Source organism: Halyomorpha halys, unplaced genomic scaffold (assembly GCF_000696795.3).
Source record: "Halyomorpha halys isolate HHAL.00 unplaced genomic scaffold, Hhal_1.1 Scaffold603.1, whole genome shotgun sequence".
NCBI lineage: Eukaryota > Metazoa > Arthropoda > Insecta > Hemiptera > Pentatomidae > Halyomorpha > Halyomorpha halys.
In genome coordinates this window covers 1,009,800-1,019,532 of record NW_027104911.1, presented here as the reverse complement: position 1 = coordinate 1,019,532, position 9,733 = coordinate 1,009,800, and the positions used below count along the sequence as shown (strand labels likewise).

The window sequence follows — 9,733 nt, the reverse complement described above, 5'->3', positions numbered from 1 at the left end:
ATAGTAATAAAACTAACAACTAACAAAACTAAATTAACATTAATTAGTTTCTTTCATTAATTTTTTTTTCTTCAATTGATTACATACCAGGACTTTTTTTTTTATTTATTAACATGAATATACACGTGGCAGAGTTGGATATCTCCCTGTATTGTTCCCTCGACCTTCAAATTAAATTCATAATTACTATGTTAATGGCGTTTAAATATTTACTTTTTTTTGTCTGTACTAAGAGGAGCATTGTCTACCTATCATTTTGTATTTCTAGAATTCAACTCACAGGTTTTTCTGACATAACATTATGTTAAATCTTATTTTACAGCAGTATAGGGAAAGACAAAAGTACGATACCTCTTCATTATGAAATTCATTATATAACTTAGGGAAATAATATCAAAAGTCATGGAATTCCTTGAACCCGCCATGGATCTTCCGATGGAATACAAACTGATATTCAAAAGACCCTAATCTTATCTCCTGGCTGTTATCGGAGACAGCAGAGGGTTGGATTGACCTGATTGACTTCACAGTCTCCTATTAAGCCATTTTTTGATTGTCGGAAAAAATAAAATTAATTTTTTTTAACTAGGGCAAACGGATTTTTTCAGCTTGTAGAACAATTAAATTTAAGACAATTACAAGATTTTATTGAATAGATTTAATTGTATAATATTTTTTGCAACCTACTACAAGAATATCAAATTAAATTTTAATTTGTTTAAAATAGTTCTGTATCAATGTACAACTGTCCTCCTCTGTTGATGCTCTTATCATGTTGAAGAGTTTGAAGTGTAAACATCTCATTTTAATAGGAGTTATCACTTCATCGATTATGCAACTGTATTTCACACCTGATATGCGCACTTAAAAGGTTAAATACTTTCAGGCGTTCAAAAAGGTCCACCAATTTAGATTTTTTTTATACTTAAATTTTCTTCCGCGGTGATGAGAAAAATATTATTATATTAAAAGAAAATTGTTCAGGCTAAATTTTAGTTAGTGTTTAAAGCTAAATGTTCGACAAAACTTTGACACCAATGTTGGGATGAATTTCTGTATCCTAAATAAATTAATTTGAAGGGGAAAAAAAAGATGATTGAGGCTACGAAAAATTAACATTCAAATTACTTATAATTGGAAATGATCAGCGTATTTTTATTTTACTGTTGTACCAGTATCTTAAAGACTTAAGGCTTTGTATTTGACATATTTCAATTGTTTATTTATTTATCTACAAATTGCCTACCAAGTAGTAAAATGTCTGATAAGTGATGGTATTGTAAATATTCAATTATATGTATAATAGATGATTTATATAAATTAAATCTGAAAATGAATTTTGTTTCTCAATGAAAAACAGATTAAAAAAAAATCACTCACATGATTGTATAAATACTGAAGCTCAAACTTCATTTAAATTAATATAAATAAATTATATTCTAAGGATTAATTTTTTTCTCTTTTTAAGTTTTTACACTTTTATGTTAATAGATTTTTTTTGTTGAATCTGATCCTGAAAAATGATTTTAAAGAAATTTTTTTCCGAAAGTATGTGTTCAGATGTCTTGTAGTGTCTGTAGCTGACATATTTTATGGATAGTGAGCGAGATGCACTGTATTTTGTTTGTAAATTTTTTTTGTAATCCAATTATATTCCTAATAATCGTGTAATTGTCAGACGTCAACTTATTATTTCAATGAAGGCTTTGTGTATTGAGTCTTAAATGAAAAAAATAAGCATTTCAATTTATAGAAATTAAAGTATATACAATGCTTAAGATAATAAAAAACAAAAACTTTATAAAAAAAATATTTATCTTAAATTGCTAACTAACCAGAATTATGTTCTTAAAATATTACACTAAAAAATTAATTCTTAAAATATTATCTTCATCATATTGTTGAATACTTATGGTGATAAAAAACAAAACAAAAAACTTAAAAAATATAAAAATTTACGAATTAAATGTTTAATGTTTTATTTATAACGGCGTTAGGCTTTATTTAAAAACTGGATTTAACTCAGAATTAGATTATTTGTTTCGTAATTTTTATTTAATTAGGGAGTCACAATTTTTAAGTAAGAACGAAAAAGAAAAACAGATGATAGTAAGAATTGTGAAAGTAAAATAGAGTAAGTAAATAGTCCAGGATGCATTTACTTTTATTTTATATTTCATAACGAAATCATCGAAATAATTTTTTTTTTAAATCGATTATTTATATAGTTAGTAATCGTAAAAAATTTAGGATCATTGGTAAAAATACATTTAATCATACGTGTGGAAATTAGTATTTTTTTTTAGATTCCTTGACATTTCGGATAAAGAACTTAAGTCGCATTATTTTTTAAAAGAAAATTTTAATCACAGTATGCAAAATATTAACTGTTATAAGTAATATTTATAAATATATCATTCGTGTTATTTACGATATAAAAATCCAGATCAACAAGCAAACAGGTTGTAAATATTGAATGGCACGATAGCTTATCGATGATCCTAATTGAGTTCCAGTTTCCTGAACTCGTGAGCTATTCATTAAGCATGAAGTAATTTAATGTCTCGTTTGATGCTTTATATAGTAGGTTTGAATTTTTTATTTATTAGACTTTAAATATTAAGGTACTAGAGTTTAATTATGAATACTTAACAAATTTGCACTTTATTCTCAAACATTTTTCGCTGTCGCACCCCGTTTAGGCTTTAAAAAATTCATAGCACACTTATTGTGCTAATAAAATTTCGTGATACACTTATTATACTAATAATATTTCACGGCACCCTTTTCGACCCAGAAAGATTGTTATATCTGCACAATTGTTCTGAGCTGTTGAATATGTAGGAAAAGAAGAAAAATACAGTGCAAAATAACTGCTGGACTTAAATTAACTCCAAAGTAACTTTCTAGTTAGCTCCTTTATCCTTTAATTTGTTGAATAATTGTGTTCTTTAATATGTCTTTTTGTTACGTAAGATATTGTGTTTGATTTGAAATAATGACAAAGTGATATTAGTTTCAATAATTGTTTATCAATATTTAATTCGTTTGGTTACAATAGAGGTTACCAGAACCTTCCCATGTAATTACTGAGGATAATATTTTACTACTCGAGTTTATAATATCAATATAATTCATACCGCGTGTGATGACTTTAATGTGAATTTGATAACCGCCATTAAAACGGTGACTCATTCAACGATGAGATTCACCAGTGTCCAGGATTGTCTGTCAAATATTTCATTTGGCACAGATACTAAACGAAATTCTTAAATACCATTGAAAAACATATAATACAATACTTGGATAAAGACACTAAAATTACTCTATATAAAATTACACTAATGACTGACAAGAGTTGTTGCAATAGATCGAGAATAAAATATATTCTTATTTCTAGTTGAGAAGTTATCTCATGATTCTTTTACTAAATTTTCAAATTAAAAAAAAAAAAGGATATTATTTATAATTCCATTTAAGAATACAATATATTTTTTTATCCTAAGATATACATGTATCGATCTTCAACTTTTATAGTATGATGCGAATTAAAATTTTACAGTAATTTCATAATTACAATTAGGGTACAGTAAATTCATAATTACAATAAAAATTTTACGGTCAACTATATATACATATATGAAATTTTATAGTTTCAAATAAAAACAAAAATTATATTTTAAGTTTATTATTTATGAAATCTTATGATTTGACCTTATTCCGTAATTCCTTATTTATTAATTTTATTTGAATTGTGTTTTTTTCACTTACTTATTATATAACTTCTAGCATCACTAAAACATTTGTGAAGATCTAGATTAGAGATCAGTGCTGTAATAACCAAATTGCTACTTACCTGTTCACGTTGGACCCGTTTGTGTTGTGTTAATTTTCGTTAGTGTTCGCAGGATACCTCCAACCATATCTGAAAATGATTGAAAAGTCAGTAAATTCTTTGAAGGTGAAAAAGTCAGCGAAAAGTCTTAAATTTATGAAAATCGTAGAATTGTACGAAATCGAGATAATTTATGAGCTAAAGCATTCCTAGAGACAATGTCGCGAAACGTATGTTGTACGGCTCTGCGGCTTGTAAAAGATAGAAGGAACTATTGCGATTATGAAACTGTTCTCACAGTAAAAGTATAATACAGTCGTGATTCAAAGTTTTGACACGAACGCGAATTTGCAAACACGAATGTGAATTATTATGTGTCAAAATAACTTTACATATTGATGGCTTACTTCACAATGTTGCTAAGTACATTCCCACTGACATTATGAAAAATATTATTAAAGGTTCACGGTTTTTGGAAAATTGTAAATTTTCAATTATTTTTTCTGAATTGCATTTTATAACACTATACTCAGACCTACGGACTTGAACTTTACCCCTAAAGTTAACTAAACCCCCGAACATCAATGTTATCCAATCCAAATTCCTTAGAATCATAGCCAATGCACCCTATTACGTTTCCAGCAGAACTCTACCCCATGACCTTCTGTTCCTGACCTCATACTCCTTTTATTCCTGATCTCATACCAACCAAATTTTCAAAATTTCATATACATCTTTCTAATCATTCTAATACTTATCCAGTTCCATCCATTCATACAATCCATCGCAAATGTTGAAAAGGCAGTGGCCAAGAGACTTATTAATGGTGAGATGCTCCACTCAAGCTTATTGTTTGCGGCTTTAGCGCACTTACTCAGTCTCATTACCAGTAACGCGGTGAGAGGGATGCGCTGGGATCTCAATGTTCCCTATTCTACCCCTCAAACATGAGGGATAGATTGGGCTTCGGAATCCTCATATTTCTTAATATACATAGTTTCATTATGTTCATTTTATTTACTTCCTGTCTATATATTAAGATAGATGTTTTATTTATTTTTATGTAATTTTTTTTTAAATTTATTTTTATTCTAATTTTTTTTTTTTTTAATTTTAGTTCAAATGTGATAAGTTATCACTATTACTTATTGCCTAACAATATTGTGGCAGATTGTAATATTTATCAATAAATAAATTCTTTCTTCTTAAAAATGTTTTTCTGAAAGAGAGAACCTTTAATTTTCATAAAGTTAGAGGAAAGGTACTTTCCTGTGCCACCGTAAAGTAAGCCGTCGTTAAAGTACACCATGACACGAAAAACGTATTGTTGTGTATTCATTGATTATCTCCTAAATAATAATGAATATATTAATATCAGGTAGAACTTCGTTCTTCTAAGGTAAACCAGCATATAAAGTGTTTATCATTACTTTCTTTCCATTTTCTAATATTTAAGATGCTAGGGGAGATTAATAAAATTATCTTTATGGATTCATATAATCATATCTTATCATAACTATTTCGATGACCTGAAATTTAACTAAAAAAATCAAGGGAATTCATAAAAAGGTTTTGAGAGATATCTTGTATTAGATAATTTTTTTTTTTTGTGGAGAACGGTGAGAGTAGTGGTTCCCAATCAGTTTTTGGCTCCTACATTTATATTTGATTCAAATAAAGACAAGAAAAGGAAATACATTTTTTAATATTGTTCAAGAAGTGCGAAGTATTTTTATCAAAATGATTAAATTATTTGGAAATTTATTTTCAATAAATTATAGTTTCATATATTTCATCCAACCACTTCTATATCACATCTTTCAACATTTTTTTATTTTCAAGGTATTTTCCAAAGGAGACATTTGTAGTGTATATTATAACATTTTCTAATATATTTTCCGTAAAAGGTCATTGATAGTTGTGAGAGAGTCCTTGCATTTCTATTCTTGTAAATATCATGATCTTTCATATTCACAACCAAAGACACGTTGGTAGAGTATTCTAGTTAACTGAAAATGGACATCCAACAATAAATAAATGTTATTTACTAAATAGCTTGTATTCAGTAGATCTTTTCTCTTTTGCTAATTAATGGTCGTAAATAAGAATTTATTCATTGGGTTATAATCGATTTCCTTATACGGTGCCTCCAACTAGTTTTGTGCATAATTTCACTACTGGTTTCCCTAATTAAAAAAGTAATAGTTTATGCATGTATGAAGAAATCCGTAGTACCTAATATATCATTGTAATTTAAGAATAATTAAATACATAAATGAATTACAGGGTTTTAGCTTCTGTTCAAATTAAAAATAATAACATTACCATCTTGATTTTTTCCTCATTATATTTGTTTTTTAATGCATACCTAACTATAATTATTCATTGCACTAAACTTACTTCACCTCGAGTATATTTTATAATATCTGATCTTTATATATAGATGATAGTGGTTATTTTTTTGTTTTGTTTTTAATATCAATAAAAGTATTAAAACCGTCTTAACGTTATTCCAATATAAAGTTTTGAGTTTTCTTAAATATTTTTGTATAATAAATTAAGGAATAGAAATACGCTTTATCCCTTAAAAATAAGAGTGGTATATAAAAATGATTTCCAACAATAAATCTTTCAATTTGAAATATTATGATGGAATATCAAACAAATTGGAAAGCAGTCTTCTTGTGATTTTTACTATTTAATTCTTCTCTGCAACAATTTACAAAATATTTTGTTAAGAAAATTGTATCTTGGAACCTGTTCCTGAGGCTTAAAAAAAATGTATTAACTTCATGGTTTCCATTTACTGCATAAAAACAGGTTTTAGGGAGTATCATATTGTTGGAATAGATTGTTCATCTATCCCTACACTCTGGCGTTTTAAGATCACTTGTTCGTAATAAGGTTAAGAAGAAACGATTCTTGATCTATTTTCCAGAATAGCGCATGTTGAAAAACTAAAAGAAAGTATTCTATATTTTTTTTCCTTTAATGACCAGTTGCCAATGGGGAAAGGTATACCAGTGGCAGACTGCATGGCTTCAGGAGAGATGAAGAAATCGGTCCTGACTATTGCAACATTCTTGTCGCCGGCCTTCGGTTAGTCTTTAGTTCTTGCGGGGGCTGGATACTTCTCTATTCCAATAGGATAGCTACGAATTTAAATTTTAAACTGAATTATCCATGAGGCATCTGCACTTTTTTTTTCATTTATCTTTAGGATCGTTTTATTTTAAAAAAGGATCAAATGAAATGAAAATGTTTAGATAGGAAAACCAATGTCATCCTTACCAATGTATGTAGTGCGCGTATTTTAATAATTATCATATTTTTTTTTTAGTTTAAATTTTTTATTTAAATATTCATTTATAAATTTGTAACTCACTTAATAATACTGTGACTGATTGGATGTAGAATATGGAGACGCTATATCCCCAAATCGTCTAAGATAAAAAGAAATGAACTAAGCACTTTTGTGTTTTAATTTTTGATCTGAAGGTAGAGGAGGAGGATATAAAAATATCATTGTTTAATCTATATGTTTTAATCAAATCTGTTATTTCATTTTCTGGATTGGAATGATAGTTAACTTTACTACCAAGCACTTAAGAGCGAAGAATGTTAATGCTCTTTAATTTACTCGTTTTAGTATCTTCCTATTCTAAAAAAAAATCTAGTGTTAAAAAAACCTTGTTTCAATCTTATGTTTTGAAGTTCATTTCATAGTAAAGTATAAACTTTTTAAATTATTTTTCAATGGCTTATATCTTGGTTATATTAGAATTTTCTACCTGCTTATGCAATCGATAAATATGAGCTAAATATACTCAAGTATAATTATAAATATATCATAGGAGAGGAGAAAAATTATTTTTTTGAATATTTAATACACAAGAAGAAATTACCCAAAAAAATGGAATGGTAACATTAAACTTAATTAAAAAAAAAGAATAACAAGGCTTATTATTATTATTCTATAAGGAATAATAGAAATTAATGATAACATTAAGATCAATGTAGTAATAGTCTCTTGGTCATTAACCAGTTTATATTGCTCGTTTCAGTAGGACAAATCTGAAATAATTTTTTTTTTAATTTATAAACTAAAAAATAAAAATACAATTTTTGATTAACAGACTTTGAAGGTTACTGGCAAGATTTGCCAACAACGTTATCTTTAGTTGTAAAATCATTTTAAAATAGTGAATGACAAGGTTTTTATCCGTTATATATTTATTTAGTAATAAGCTATGACAAAATTTAAAAAAATAGCTATTATGTTCGCCTGTATGTTTAAGTTAATATTTTCTTTCATATTATAACACAAAATATTCCTAAAAATTTTAAATATGATACATCTTGCAGTGTTAATAGTAGTTAACATGAGTCTAAATTATTTAATTAGTTACCTGAAATACATAAGGAGTAATATAATGGCAATGAAAAAGTTTAAAATAAAATATTTTAGAAAGATTAATTGTCCTTGTGTAATTAATAAAAGGAAGATGGTCAAGGCTTCAGATTGTTAAGAAAATCCTGGATATTTTTCCAGAAATCTTTTGATTGATGTATGGTATATATTTTTTTCTAAATCTTTTTTTATTTTATAATATATAAGAAAATTTGATTAAAGAAAAAAATAGAATGCTATAATATTTACTATTTTTCCACAACAATAAATTAAAATAAAAAATTTTGTCGTGTTATTTTATGAAATATTATTAATTTTTCGTAGTCTTTAAAAAAAATATTCCTGTTACATAATTATAAAATTTTAAATCGTTGTTTATTTAGTTACCCCATGTTGGAAAAATCATCTTATTTTTTATATCTGTCTTTTACTATAGTTTATCATCTTTATTTTTTTTACTTTATTACCACATTCTATGAAGTTTTGAAAACCAATAATGCTTTCGTTATTGAAACATTCCATCTTTTAGAAATTCCAAACTACAGTAATAAGGTTTGTTAGCAGGTTAAACTACACAAAGAGAACACATGCTCCTAACTAGCGAGCCAGCCCGAGGGAGGGCTTTCATGTCTTTCAGACGTCAAACCATAAATCACATTGCTGACCTGTTGCATTGTCACAGATGTTTTACTGTTACAAACAATTTAGCATTACTATCTTCATATTTTTTAAAAACTATTTGTAATCTTAATTATGAAACATAGGATTAATTAATTATTTATTCATAGGTATTATAAAATCGGTGATATGAGTTTGTTGAAGGATAACAAATGACACCGAATGGACTTGAAATTTAAACAGCCTTTAAGAATCCTTAGGAAGATCAATTTGTATTTTGGTAATAACGAGAATGCTTCCATTGAAGCAGTATGATATTTTGACAGAGTATGTGAGGTGTTTTATCTAGATACAATTTATTAAAAAAAACAATAGTATTTTTTCTTTTAATTGTATGGAGCTAACCGCAAAATGGTTTCAGCTATTTTTCATCTTGTTGTATTTATCAGTTAACATCCTAAATGCCTATAAAGTTTATAAATCCTGAAAGTTGATTTATATACTTTTTATTCTAGGTGAAAACCCATAACTTCATCTAAATTTTAAATGTACCTTAATTATGCTCAAGATAGTTTTTATCTTTTCTAGTACCATCGCATGTAATCCAAAAGAGACTTAAACACTCCAAAAAAATAATTATAAATAAGTAAATAAATCCTTTTTATATTAACTTATAAATCACCTCCTTCCATAACCGTTGCTCCAGTCCTTACTCCGTACTGCATTCCTAACTCTTCATAGGTTTTAGTTGAATTTTTTTAAAAATTATATTAACAGGATGAGGTGTAAAATTTTTATTTTGGTTTAAAAGTAACGATTATTTTTTAAATAATGTGAAGCTCAAATGTTTATATTAGATTATTTTGTAA

General features: G+C 27.0%; 1 protein-coding gene across 2 annotated transcripts in view; it reads left to right on the top strand.

Annotated features, from left to right (window-relative positions):
- The window catches only part of cv-c (crossveinless c), a 713,946-nt gene that overhangs the window by 849 nt on the left and 703,364 nt on the right, over positions 1 to 9,733 (top strand). The gene's annotated exons all lie outside the window — the stretch shown is intronic.